This window comes from Salmo trutta, chromosome 19, assembly GCF_901001165.1.
Source record: "Salmo trutta chromosome 19, fSalTru1.1, whole genome shotgun sequence".
In the NCBI taxonomy this organism is placed as follows: Eukaryota; Metazoa; Chordata; class Actinopteri; order Salmoniformes; family Salmonidae; genus Salmo; species Salmo trutta.
The window spans coordinates 37,027,654-37,042,668 of record NC_042975.1 but is presented as its reverse complement, the minus strand read 5'-3'; positions in this window follow the sequence as shown (position 1 = coordinate 37,042,668).

The window sequence follows — 15,015 nt, the reverse complement described above, 5'->3', positions numbered from 1 at the left end:
TACAGTATGAAGATGGGCATAAACTGCTTCTCCAATAAAAATCCCAGATCACGCTTGTAGGTGACGTTGGCTAGCTAAGCACATGTGCATTAACGTCATCGGGTCTAACGGGCGTCTGGCGCCAAACTGAACATGTGCAGGCCGTCAAACCAAAGACACTCCTTCGATATAAAGTTGTTTTTGATTAAATAAAAACATGTAAGTTTGTCACTTTAAAAAGGTTGAAGTAATAACATGTTCAACTACTTAAGACATTGGCGCGAATCTAGGTTGTGCCAACTAAAAAAGAATTGGTCACTTCTCTCATTGACTTCTCAAACCTCAGCCTGCTTCGCAATCATTCCCGGAAGTCTCGCGATGTTTGCAAACTGTTGCTGTAGCTAGCTACTCAAGTAACCAAATATTTACAACTTTTTTTCTGTTTTATTTTACGGGCCTCAACCAGTCCTTTCAGGTGATAAAGCATCAGTTGACCAGTCGGTTGTATAATTAAGGAATTAGGCCCGAGGGGTTGAATGCTGATTGGCTGACCGCCATGGTTTATCAGACTGTATACCACGTGTATGACTAATTACATTGGTAACCAGTTTATAATGGCAGTAAGGCACCTTGAGGGTTTGTGGTATATGGCCAATATACCACGGCTAAGGGCTGTATCCAGGCACCCTGCATTGCGTTGTGCATAAGAACAGCCCTTAGCTGCCAGTTGAGAGCAAGTTCTCATTTACGACCTGGCCAAGATAAAGCAAACCAGTGCGACAAAAAACAACACAGTTACACATAGGAAAAACAAAAGTACAGTCAATAACACAATAGAAAAATTGATATACAGTGTGTGCAAATGGAGTAAGGAGGAAAGGCAATAAATAGGCCATAGTAGCAAAGTAATTACAATTTAGCAAATGAACACTGAAGTGATAGATGTGCAAGTAGAAATACTGGTGTGCAAAAAAGTAAATAAAAACAATATGGGGATGAGGTAGGTAGTTGGGTGGGCTATTTACAGATGGGCTATGTACAGCTGCAGCGATCAGTAAGCTGCTCAGATAGCTGATGCTTACAGTTAGTGAGGGAGATATGTTTCCAACTTCAGCGATTTTTGCAATTCGTTCCAGTCATTGGCAGCAGAGAACTGTGAGGAAAGGAGGCCAAAGTGGGTGTTGGCTTTGGGGATGACCAGTGAGATATACCTGCTGGAGCACGTGCTACCGGTGGGTGTCATGGTGACCAGTGAGCTGAGATAAGGGGATTCCTATCTCCTCCTTTTTCTAAAAGAGTACCACAGTATGAGTCATAATAGCTACAGTGAGGGAAAAAGTATTTGATCCCCTGCTGATTTTGTACATTTGCCTACTGACAAAGAAATGATCAGTCTATAATTTTAATGGTAGATTTATTTGAACAGTGAGAGACAGAATAACAACAAAAAAATCCAGAAAAACGCATGTCAAAAATGTTATAAATTGATTTTTATTTTAATGAGGGAAATAAGTATTTGACCCCCTCTCAATCAGAAAGATTTCTGGCTCCCAGGTGTCTTTTATACAGGTAACGAGCTGAGATTAGGAGCACACTCTTAAAGGGAGCGCTCCTAATGTCAGTTTGTTACCTTTATAAAAGACACCTGTCCACAGAAGCAATCAATCAATCAGATTCCAAACTCTCCAACATGACAAAGACCAAAGAGCTCTCCAAGGATGTCAGGGACAGGATTGTAGACCTACACAAGGCTGGAATGGGCTACAAGACCATCGCCAAGCAGCTTGGTGAGAAGGTGACAACAATTGGTGCGATTATTCGCAAATGGAAGAAACACAAAAGAACTGTGAATCTCCCTCGGCCTGGGACTCCATGCAAGATCTCACCTCGTGGGGTTGCAATGATCATGAGAACGGTGAGGAATCAGCCCAGAACTACACGGGAGCATCTTGTCAATGATCTCAAGGCAGCTGGGACCATAGTCACTAAGAAAACAATTGGTAACACACTACACCGTGAAGGACTGAAATCCTGCAGTGCCCACAAGGTCCCCCTGCTCAAGAAAGCACATATACATGCCCGTCTGAAGTTTGCTAATGAACATCTGAATGATTCAGAGGACAACTGGGTGAAAGTGTTGTGGTCAGATGAGACCAAAATGGAGCTCTTTGGCATCAACTCACCTCGCCGTGTTTGAAGGAGGAGGAATGCTGCCTATGACCCCAAGAACACCATCCCCACCGTCAAACATGGAGGTGGAAACATTATGCTTTGGGGGTGTTTTTCTGCTAAGGGACAGGACAACTTCACCGCATCAAAGAGACGATGGACGGGTCCATGTACCGTCAAATCTTGGGTGAGGACCTCCTTCCCTCAGCCAGGGCATTGAAAATGGGTCATGGATGGGTATTCTAGCATGTCAATGACCCAAAACACACAGCCAAGGCAACAAAGGAGTGGCTCAAGAAGAAGCACATTAAGATCCTGGAGTGGCCTAGTCAGTCTCCAGACCTTAATCCGATAGAAAATCTGTGGAGGGAGCTGAAGGTTCGAGTTTCCAAACGTCAGCCTCGAAACTTTAATGACTTGGAGAAGATCTGCAAAGAGGAGTTTGACAAAATCCCTCCTGAGATGTGTGCAAACCTGGTGGCCAACTACAAGAAACGTCTGACCTCTGTGATTGCCAACAAGGGTTTTGCCACCAAGTACTAAGTCATGTTTTGCAGAGGGGTCAAATACTTATTTCCCTCATTAAAATGCAAATCAATTTCTAACATTTTTGATGTGCTTTTCTGGATTTTTTTGTTGTCATTCTGTCTCTCACTGTTCAAATAAACCTACCATTAAAATTATAGACTGATCATTTCTTTGTCAGTGGGCAAACGTACAAAATCAGCAGTGGATCAAATACTTTTTTCCCTCACTGTATTTCGCTTGTAGTGCTCAGAGTCATGGCATATATTTATCTACATTTAGTTCAATGGAGATTGCTGCCGTTTTACGGGCTCCTAACCATTTGTGCTATTGTGTGTTTTTTTGCGTTATTTGTAACATAATGTTTCTGCCACTGTCTCTTATGACTGAAAAGAGCTTCTGGATATCAGAACAGCGATTACTCACCTCGTACTGGACAAAGATTTTTTCTTTAACGAGTCGGACACAAAGGATTTACTTCAGACACCGGACGAGGCCCAAATCCCCGTCATTCGCATGAAGAAGAGACAAGATATAGGGGTCGTAGGTCGGATGCCTTGTAAGAATCCGACAGTGAGTGGGTAACCCACCTCTAGAATCAGTCCTATTATCCAACGTGCAATCATTGGATAATAAACAGGATGAGCTCTGATACAAGACTATCCTACCAACGGGACATTAAAAACTGTAATATCTTATGTTTCACAGTCGTGGCTGAAAGACAACATGGATAACACACAGCTGGCTGGGTTTTCCGTGCATTGGCAAGAAAGAACAGCTGCCTCCAGTAAGATAAGGGGTGGCAGTCGGTGTCTATTTGACAATAACAGCTGGTGCACGAAATCTAATATTAATGAAGTCTCAAGGTTTTGCTCGCCTGAGGTAGAGTATCTCATGATAAACTGTATTTTTCGTAGCTGTCTATTTACCACCACAAACCGATGCTGGCACTAAGACCGCACTCAATGAGCTGTATAAGGCCATAAGCAAACAAAATGTTCATCCAGAGGCGGCGCTCTTAGTGGCTGTCACGAGAATTTTAAATCCCAATGATGATAATAACAATCACTATAGCTTTGACCAATTATCCAGTGGTTGTAAGGCCCTGGTTAATAGAAAAAATTGACAAAGTCCCAGAATTCTGCAAAAGGTTAGTTCTTTATTCAGAGAGCTCTGAAAATCATACAAGCACATAGCCTTTTATGCCTCACATTTGGTCATACCATATGTCATACCCCTTATAAATGCCCCTCCTCTTCTTTAACACTGTCAATGCTTATTTACAAGTCTTCTCCAACACATACATTGCTTATCATATCCTGCAACATGTTTCCTAATCTACTGCAAGCCTAACAGTTTCTCCCCTCCCTGGGTGGGGAGACCTCCTTCCTGTTGTCAGTTTCACAGTGGTCCCAAGTTGTCTGTCACAAGTTCCTTTTTTCCTATGCACACACTGTCTCGCCTATATTGTTAAATAGTAACATACGGTCTAGTCTCAGCTTGTCCTACATACACACCTGATAGAATTATAGTCTTGTAATTCTGATACATTTAACATAAACATATAGTATCTTGGTGGAATCCTTTAGTCATTATCTTTAACATAGGAATTACTCTATCAGTGGCCGTGGACTTTAATGCAGGGAAACTTAAATCTGTTTTAGCTAATTTCTACCAGCATGTTACATGTGCAACCAGAGGAAAAATAACTCTAGACCACCTTTAATCCACACACAGAGATGCGTACAAAGCTTTCCCTCTCCCTCCATTTGGCAAATCTGACTATAACTCTATCCTCCTGATTCCTGCTTACAAGCAAAAACTAAAGCAGGATGTACCAGTGACTCACTCAATACGGAAGTGGTCAGATGATGCAGACGATAAGCTACAGGACTGTTTTGCTAGCACAGACCGGAATATGTTCCGGGATTCTTCTGATGGCATTGGGGAGTACACCACATCAGTCACTGGCTTCATCAGTAAGTGCATCGATGACGTCGTCCCCACAGTAACCGTACATTCATACCCCAACCAGAAGCCATGGATTATAAGCAACATCCGCACTGAGCTAAAGAGTAGAGCTGCCGCTTTCAAGGAGCGGGACTCTAACCTGGATGCTTATAAAAAATCCCACAATGCCCTCCGATGAACCATCAAACAGGCAAAGCGTCAATACAGGACTAAGATTGAATCCAAATACACCGGCTCCGACAATCAAATCAAATCAAATCAAATGTATTTTTTTAAAAAAAAAATTTATATAGCCCTTCGTACATCAGCTGAAATCTCAGCTGACAATCGTCGGATTGGCAGGGCTTGCAAACTATTACGGACTACAAAGGGAAGAACAGACGCGAGCAAAATTACTTCTACAGTGGGGGAAAAAGTATTTGATCCCCTGCTGATTTTGTAGGTTTGCCCACTGATAAAGGATCAGTCTACAATTTTAATGGTAGGTTTATTTGAACAGTGAGAGACAGAATAACAACAAAAATATCCAGAAAACGCATGTCAAAAATTGATTTGCATTTTAATGAGGGAAATAAGTACATCAAGGACAAGGACATCCCTGCCAGCCAAACCCTCCCTAACCCGGATGACGCTGGACCAATTGTGCATCGCCCCATGGACCTCCCGGTCGCGGCCGGCTTCAACAGAGCCTGGGCTCAAACCCAGAATCTTTGGTGGCACAGCTAGCACTGTGACACAGTGCCTTAGACCACTGCACCACCCAGGAGGCTGGAAAAAGTCTATAATCATTCTATCTGAAGTTAATACCCTAGTTGTCATCACCCTAGATAATTTACAATAGGGATTCTTATTGGAGATGTCCTTCTGACCTAACATCCCATGCTGTTGAGATAATCTACGTAAGTTAATATAGTGAGAGTCAAATTCGAGCCTGGTGAGAGGGTTACACAAGCAACACTGAAGCATGCATGAGAGCACCAGCTTTTCTCAGCGACTGTGTGATCACGCACTCCATAGCCGATGTGAGTAAGACCTTTAAACACATCAACATTTACAAGGCCGCAGGGCTAGACGGATTACCAGGACGTGTACTCCGAGCATGCGCTGACCAACTGGCAAGTGTCTTTACTGACATTTTCAACCTGTCCCTGACCTAGTCTGTAATACCAACATGTTTCAAGCAGACCACCATATGGGAAAAATGAATGATGTGAAAACAATTGTAACCATTTCCTTGTTTGACTGTAATGTGTTATGGGTATTATGACTCATACTGTGGTACTCTACTATATATCTCCGGCATCCCCTCTTGCACTGGTGGTACAAATGCTTTCATTAAAATGTTTCACATAGCCCAGATATATCTGGCCCGCTTGTCATATAATCTTGCTATCTATACTAAACATAAATATAAAAGCAACATGCAACAATTTCAAAGATTTTACTCAGTTACAGTTCATATAAGAAATCAGTCAATTGAAAAAAATGAATGAGGCCCAAACCTATGGATTTCACATGATTGGGAATACAGATATGCATCTGTTGGTCACAGATACTGTACCTTTAAAATAAGAGTAGGGGCCAGGATCAGAAAACCAGCCAGTATCTAGTGTGACCACCATTTTCCTCATGCAGCACGACACATCTCCTTCACATAGAGTTGATCAGGCTGTTGCTTGTGACCTGTGGTATGTTGTCTCACTCCTCTTCAATGGCTGTGCAAAGTTGCTGGATATTGGCGGGAAACTGGAACACGCTGTCGTACACATCGATCCAGAGCATTCCAAACATGCTCAATGGGTGACATGTCTAGTGAATATGCAGGCCATGGAAGAACTGGGACATTTTCAGCTCCAGGAATTGTGTACAGATCCTAGCGACATGGGGCCGTGCATTATCATGCTGAAACATGAGGTGATAGCGGCGGATGAATGGCACGACAATGGACCTCGTGATTTCGTCAAGGTATCTCTGTGCATTCTAATTGCCATCGATAAAATGCAATTGTGTTAGTTGTCCGTAGCTTATGCCTGCCCATAACATAACACCCCAGCCACCATGGGGGCCGGTTGGAAGCACTGCCAAATTTTCTAAAATGATGTGAGATATAAGCATTTAAGCAACAGTTCTGGTGGCCTTTCCTGCAGTCAGCATGCCATTTGCACGCTCCCTCAACTTGACACATCTGTGGCATTATATTGTGTGACAAAACTGCACATTTTACAGTGGCCTTTTATTGTCCCCAGCACAAGGGGCAACTGTGTAATGATCATGATGTTTAATCAGCTTCTTGATATGCCACACCTGTCAGGTGGATGAATTATCTTGGCAGAGGATAAAATTCTCACTAACAGGGATGTAAACCAATTTGTGCACAAAATGTGAGAGAAATGTGAGAAAACATTTCTGGTGTCTTTTATTTCAGCTCATGAAACATGGGACCAAAACATTACATGTTGCATTTATATTTTTGTTCAGTGTAGATAATTGACTGGTATCATATAGCTAATATCATATGTTTTCTACCTTAGTGTTTAGTTTGGGTGATACTTACTAGCTACACCGGCTAATAAGAAACATTCCCACAACTTTAGGTCATTAACTAACGTTTTCCTAGGAATGTTCACGTGACCTACAAGGAATATTTTCAAGAGATCATCCCCTTAATGTCAAATAGAATTTACCCAGAACATGACTACCATGTTCTCAGAATTTAAGATACTAATGTTCTAGACAATTTTCATGGGAAATTTGCAAGAACATTCATATGTCCAGTTTTCTGTGGGTTAGAAGAATATTCCATCAATGTCACACAAAACATACACATAACATTATTGCCCTTTTCTCAGAATATAAAATATGAATAATCTAGACCAGTGGCCACCAATAGGGTTGGGCGGAATGACACATCGTCCCATCGACCTGGGGCAGGGGGATCGCGTCGTTGAGTTGCCTAGCAATGCAGTAAATTATCTGTAATGCAGCCTGTGTCATGCACAGTGTCGACCCATCATTCAGGGCCTCATTTGAGCCCCAGCTGTTAAGCAAAATTTTTTGCATTTTTTATAATATAATAGACAGTACCAGTCAAAGGTTTGGACACACCGACACAGTCAAGGGTTTTTCATTATTTTGTACTATTTTCTACATTGTAGAATAATAGTGAAGACATCAAAACTATGAAATAACACAAATGGAATCATGTAGTAACCAAAAAAGTGTAAAACAAATCAAAATATACACTTCGAAATAGCCACCCTTTGCCTTCATGACAGCTTTGCACACTCTTGGCATTCTCTTAACCAGCTTCATGAGGTAGTCAAAAGCGGGCCTTGTTAAAAGTTAATTTGTGGTATTTCTTTCCTTCTTAATGCGTTTGAGCCAATCAGTTGTGTTTTGACAAGGTAGGGGTGGTATACAGAAGATAGCCCTATTTGGTAAAAGACCAAGTCCATATTATGGCAAGAACAGCTCAAATAAGCAAAGAGAAATGACAGTCCATCATTACTTTAACACATGAAGGTCAATCCAGCCATAAAATTTCAAGAACGTTTTAAGTTTCTTCAAGTGCAGTCGCAAAAACCATCAAGCGCTATGATAAAACTGGCTCTCATGAGGACCGCCACAGGAAAGGAAGACCCAGAGTTACCTCTGCTGCAGAGGATAAGTTCATTAGAGTTAACTGTACCTCAGATTGCAGCCCAAATGAATGCTTCACAGAGTTCAAGTAACAGACATATCTCAACATCAACGGTTCAGAGGAGACTACGTGAATCAGGCCTTTGTGGTCAAATTGCTGCAAAGAAACCACTACTAAAGGACACCAATAAGAAGAAGAGACTTGCTTGGGCCAAGAAACACGAGCAATGGACATTAGACCGGTGGAAATCTGTCCTTTGGTCTGATGAGACCTCCATGTCTTTGTGAGAAGCAGAGTAGGTGAAAGGATGATCGCCGTGTGGTCCCCACTGAGAAGCATGGAGGAGGAGGTGTGATGGTGTGGGGGTGCTTTGCTGTTGACACTGTCTGTGATTTATTTATAAAATAAAGAAAAACCCTTGAATGAGTAGGTGTGTCCAAACTTTTGACTGGGACTGCACATATATTTGTTTTGGTGGGGGGCCTGTTTTGCATGTTATTTTGGTATTAATACGTGTCACATATCAGTTTGAAAAGAACGTTAAAAAAATATATGTATCATTGAGTTAATACAGCCGCATACAAAAATTGATTTTTTTGCTTTCTTGAGTAAGGCAGCTCCAAAATGCAGGTGTTTCAGCCTAGCTCAGTGGTTTCTGTGGTGGTGGGGCAGTCAGTGGAAATACGGAGCGTAGGAGTTGGTAATCTTCTCTAGTTGTGCTGTGATTGGAACAATGTTCTGTCACTCATGACACTACGTCACCGCAAAATCTATAGGGAGCGCTCGAAAATTCAAGCCCCTTGGGTGCTGCCATAGTTACATTAGAAGTGCCCATCCAAGAAGGATCAAGGTCATTGGCCACAAATAAAATGACGTCAAATCACGTTATATCTACCGTAGCTTTGATTGGACTGATCATGTCAACATCATACTTTCAAAATCTTAGCTAGCAAGCTAGCAGTCATCATCATGAATCAAGTCGACAATCTACTGGCTAATCCTTTTCAATTCTTGTCATATGAAGATCAATTATGAAGAGAAATTATAGATAAAACGTATCGGTGCTCATCGGCCATTGAACATAAACATTACACAACAAGTTGGAAATCACAAATTCAACAATGAGTGGTTTGGAAGGAATCAGTAGCTAACTGCAAGCATTGCAAAGCAATCACTAGCCTGCTATTCAGTGGAGTCAGTTTGTGCTCCAATTATGGGTTTAAGGGTCTCTTTTCCAGGCTTAAAAGGATAAACGTTCAACATTGACCAGCTGTTAATATAGCGTGACTTCTGCCCCATTCAAAACAACTTGAAACTCGGAACTGGGAAATCTCAGACCTCAGTGTGTTCAAGACAACTGGGAACTCTGAAAAAAACGAGCTCTGACTGGGAAAATATGTTTTGAACGGTCATTCAACTCGAATTCCAAGTCGGGAACTCGGGCCTCTTTCTAGAGCTCTGACCTGAAGATCACTGATGACATCCTTTTAAGCCTGGAAAAGAGACCCTTAAACCCATAATTGGAGCACAAACCGATGTCATGATTCAACTTTTTTCTTTTTTTCTCGAGTTCCCAGTTGTCTTGAAAGCACCATAAATCCAGAGAATGCCAGACTTTGATGACAAAGATTGTGCACAAAGGACCACCATGCCACCTTCCTGTTCAAGTGAGCAAAGCACAAGGTGAGTCCAAAAATGTATTGTATGCTGCTGCATAAATTATGTAATATCCCAGGTATGTATACTGTAGCTAAGAAAGTAATATGTTGAGTGTATGTTTAGTAAGCTGTTAGCTGTTGGTGGTGCACATGTAACCTATATCCGGTTTTAGAGAAATGTCATCAGCGAATATTATAAGAGCTTTCATTGTCTGCTTATATGCCCCCTTTATTTATCTTATGGCTCTGACTTGGTGTACAGGGAGAATCCTGTAAGAACAGCCCATGTTCTGAATTCTGTCACTGTACCTTTCAAAAGTGCTAACCAAATAGTTATATTGACTATATCTGTCTTAGCTCGCTCATTAATGTCTTAATCGAAATTACGCCTCTTATCTGCTAGTCATCACCATATGACATAGTTTGTACATCTTAATTGTCAGTAGAAACCACATTTGTTTAAGGAAGTCAGCCATATCAGCTATAATTTTTTAAAAGGCAGTAAATGAGGCTGAATGAACTGTTTCCATGCCAGATAAGGCTCTGTTGATAGCCAGGTGTAGCAGTGGTAAGGAGTCACTCCATGGTGCTGAAAAGAAAGCTCTGCTGTTGAGACATCTTTTTGTAGCCCCTAACAGTTTGTGGGCACCGTTTGTCACCGTTGTAGTGCAATTCATGTATTGTTTAGTGTTGTGTTGTGTAGTGTAGTGGCTTTGCTGGCATGCATCTCCCATTTTTATTATTTTTGCCCCAACAAGATTTACAAGCTAAAATCGCCACTGGTCATGCAAAAACCACCGATTTAAAGTCTAATCTTTAGAGTACAATATGGAAATCATCTTACCAATATTGTATTTTCATATGGTGATATGCGGTACCAATAACTTTGAATGGTGCTTTGGAACCAAACCTTGTATGCCTACAGTGTGATATGAGACCCTTTTAATGGTGATTTCGGACAATTTCAACTGCGATCGAGTGTGCTTGTTCACCATAAAATACATTATTGGGCGGTCTTCTTGGGAGAGCTAACCAAACAGTCACAATCAGTGTGCAACAGCTGGCCAGCGCAGAGCTCTGTTCCATTCCATCTGAACTTGTCTTCAGTAGGCCAACAGTAGGCAATATTGTTATCCTACTCTGCAGTCTATTAAAGCCAGAAAAGGTGAACATGCTTGTGTTCCTTGACAGAAACCTTTAGGTTCTTCATTGCACTTTTTATTTGTTTAATTTTCAAAGCCCATATTCACAGATGCATCTTAACCAAAATAAATGTAGCCTAGGCTAGAATATTCTGTTGTGTGCCTTAAATTTATTTGCACTGCAGTTTTTTTGATTAATTTCGTGCTTACTTGTTTACTTTATTTATTTAGTAATTTGTAGCCTTTCCAGGTTTGTTTAAACTTCCCATTCGATTATTCTATCTTGTAATTGTTGGCTCTCTCTCTCTTGCTCTCTCTCTCTCATATTAATTTCAAGGTTGATCATGAAAGATATGCTTAGACCAACAAGTCACTTGCCAAAACAAGTGAAATAGATAAACAAAAGTGAAATAAACAATAAAACATTTACAGTAAACATTACACTCACAAAAGTTCCATAATATGACATTTCAAATATCATATTATGGCTATATACAGAGTTGTAACGGTGTGCAAGTAGTTACAAGTACAAAACTGAACATCAAGGGGCTTTGAAAAAGCAGAGGTTGCCAATGAATTCAACTCTTTTTTTTACTTCTGTTACCAGCAAGCTGGTTAGCAAGCTGCCCACCAGTTCTGGTTTGTATGGAAGCAACCAAGTCAAGAAGTATTATGTAGAGTTAGGGGTTCAGCCAAACTCTTTTTCTTTTGCAAAAGTAGCAACAGCCAAAATAGTCAGTATGCTGGCAGAGCTTAAATGCTCCAAAGCCACAGGCCTGGATAATATTCCTGCAAGGTTTCTTATAGATTCTGCTGAGCAAATTGGCCCTGTACTATGCATATCGTTAATCTATCTCTTGAACAAGGTACCTTTCCCAGGGACATGAAACAAGCTAAAGTTATACCTCTGTATAAGAAGGGGATAAAGTCTGACCCTGGGAATTATAGGCCTGTATCTATCCTCTATGTAACATCAAAGATCCTGGAGAGAGTTGTACATGAGCGAATGTATGAATATGTTAACAAACAGGGTCTAATGTATGATTTTCAGTCGGGTTTTAGAAAAACATACTCCACTGATTCATGTCTACTTTACTTGACTGACTTCATCAGGAAAGAGATTGATGAGGGAAATCTTTGTGGAATGGTACTGCTTGACCTACAGAAGGACTTTGATACAGTTAACCATTGCCTCCTAATCTCCAAACTGGAGGCACTGGGGTTTAGCAGTATCCCTCTAGGCTGGGTAAAGTCCTATTTATCAGGAAGGGAGCAAGTAGTAGAGGTTAATGGTTCACTGTCTCAGGCAAAATCAATGAGTTGTGGCGTTCCGCAGGGGAGCGTGCTTGGGCCTCTGCTGTTTTTATTATATATTAACGATATGAAAGATGCGTGTTTTTGCCATCTTTTTCTTTATGCGGATGACTCTACACTTCTGGTCTCACAAAAATAAAACAATGTTGGAGAGCATACTTAGCACAGAGCTTACTAACATTAGCAAATGGCTTGGAGATAATAAGCTATTTCTGCACTTAGGGAAAACTGAAGCAATTATTTTTGGATCCATACCTAAATTGTGTAGGTTGTCTGAAATCAGAGTGGAATTAGGGGGTGAGGTGCTGACTACTAAAACCTCTATTAGCTACTTGGGATGTATCCTTGATGGAAGCTTGGGAGGTGTGAGCCTGGCCAATAAAGTGCTAGGGAAGGTTAATGCCAGGACTAAGTGCCAGGACTAAGGTTAAAGCCAGGACTAAGTCCAAGCTGCTTGATAAGGACTCCATGAAAGTGCTAGCTACTGCCCTCATTCAATGCCATTTTGACTATGCTAGTACTTCTTGATTTGGGGGCTTATCTAAACTTATGAAGGGGAAGCTCCAGATAGCCCAGAATAAGCTAATCAGGGTAGTATTGAAGGTGAGTCCACGTACTCACATAGGCAGGAGCTGCTTCAGGAACTAAACTGGCTGCCTGTTGAGGGTGTCCCAGATTAGACTAGGTTTGGTTGACACGAGTATTTATGGTCCTGCGCCGAGATATCTAAGTGATCACTTTCCTCGTGTTCGGGATGCACACAATCACAGCACCAGATCAGGTGTTGCTGATGTGTGCTTATAAAGGTTCAGGAGTAATGCTGGGAAAGGTACTTTCTTGTATACTGGAGCTTCAGAATGGAATGAGTTGCATCTGCCTATAAAAACAAAGTCCTCTCTGGGCAGCTTTAAAAATAAAGTAAAAATATGTTTGATGTCTTCTGTGCCCATATGAATAACCCCTATGATGTAACTGCAATGATGAGATAGATGTTCTTCTTCTCTGTTATTGTTATTATTTCACTGCCATACTGTGTTCAATCTTGTCTAGTCATCCTGTCTCAAGAGGACCACAATGGAAATAAGTCCAAGACTTTGTGTGTTATCCTCAATGATTTTATTCATGTGCATGTATGGCTTTTTCAAGTTTTATGTGTGCTTGTTTTTTTTAAATGGTCGAATTAATAAACTAAATTTACAACAACAACAAAAAAGGGGGAAAAAGGGAAAAGTACAAAAGGGAAAATAAATAAACATAATTATACGTTGTATTTACAATGGTGTTTGTTCTTCACTGGTTGCCCTTTTCTTGTGGCAAAAGGTCACAAATATTGCTGCTGTGATGGCACACTGTAGTATTTCACCCAATAGATATGGGATTTGTTTTCAAATTTTTTGTGGGTCTGTGTAATCTGAGGGAAATATGTGTCTCTAATATGGTCATACATTTGGCAGGAGGTTAGGAAGTGCAGCTCAGTTTCCACCTCATTTTGTGGGCAGTCTTCTCTTGATAGCGAGGTCTGCCTATGGCAGCCTCTCTCAATAGCAAGCTATGCTTACTGAGTCTGTATAGTCAAAGCTTTACTTAATTTTGGGTTTGTCACAGTGGTCAGGTATTCTGCCACTGTGTACTCTCTGTTTAGGGCAAAATAGCATTCTAGTTTGATCAGTTTTTTTGTTAATTCTTTCCAACGTGTCAAGTAATTATATTTTTGTTTTCTAATTTTTTGGTTGGGTCTAACTGTGTTGTTGTCCTGGAGCTCTGTTTGTGAATAGAGCCCCAGGACCAGCTTGCTTAGCAGACTCTTCTCCAGGTTCATCTCTCTGTAGGTGATGGCTTTGCTATGGACGGTTTGATTGTAGAATTTAACAGCTCTTTTCTGAATTTTGATAATTAGCGGGTACAGGCCTAATTCTGCTCTGCATGCATTATTTGGTGTTTTGCGTTGTACACAGAGGATTTATTTTGCAGAATTCTACATGCGGATTCCATTTTGTGAATTCTTGGTTGGTGAGCGGACCACAGACCTCACAACCATAAAGGGCAATGGGTTCTATAACTGATTCAAGTATTTTTTGCCAGATCCTAATTGGTATGTTGAATTTTATGTTCCTTCTGATGGCGTAGAAGGCCCTTTTTGCCTTGTCTCTCAGATTGTTCACAGCTTTGTGGAAGTTACCTGTGGCGCTGATATTTAGGCCAAGGTACGTATAGTTTTTTTGTGTGCTCTAGGGCAACGGTGTCTAGATGGAATTTGGATTTGTGGTCCTGGCAACTGGACCTTTTTGGGAACACCATTATTTTTGTCTTACTGAGATTTACTGACAGGGCCTAGATTTGACAGAATCTTTGCAGAAGATCTAGGTGCTGCTGTAGTACCTCCTTGGTTGGGAACAGACGCACCAGATCATCAGCTAACCGTAGAAATTTGACTTCAAATTCTAGTAGGGTGAGGTGGGTGCTGCAGACTTTTCTTGTGCCCTCACCCATTCGTTGATATATATGTTGAAGAGGGTGGGGCTTAAGCTGCATCCTTGTCTCACCCTGTGGAAATATGTTTTTGGCCAATTTTAACCACGTTTGTGTACATGGATTTTATAATGTCGTATGTTTTTCC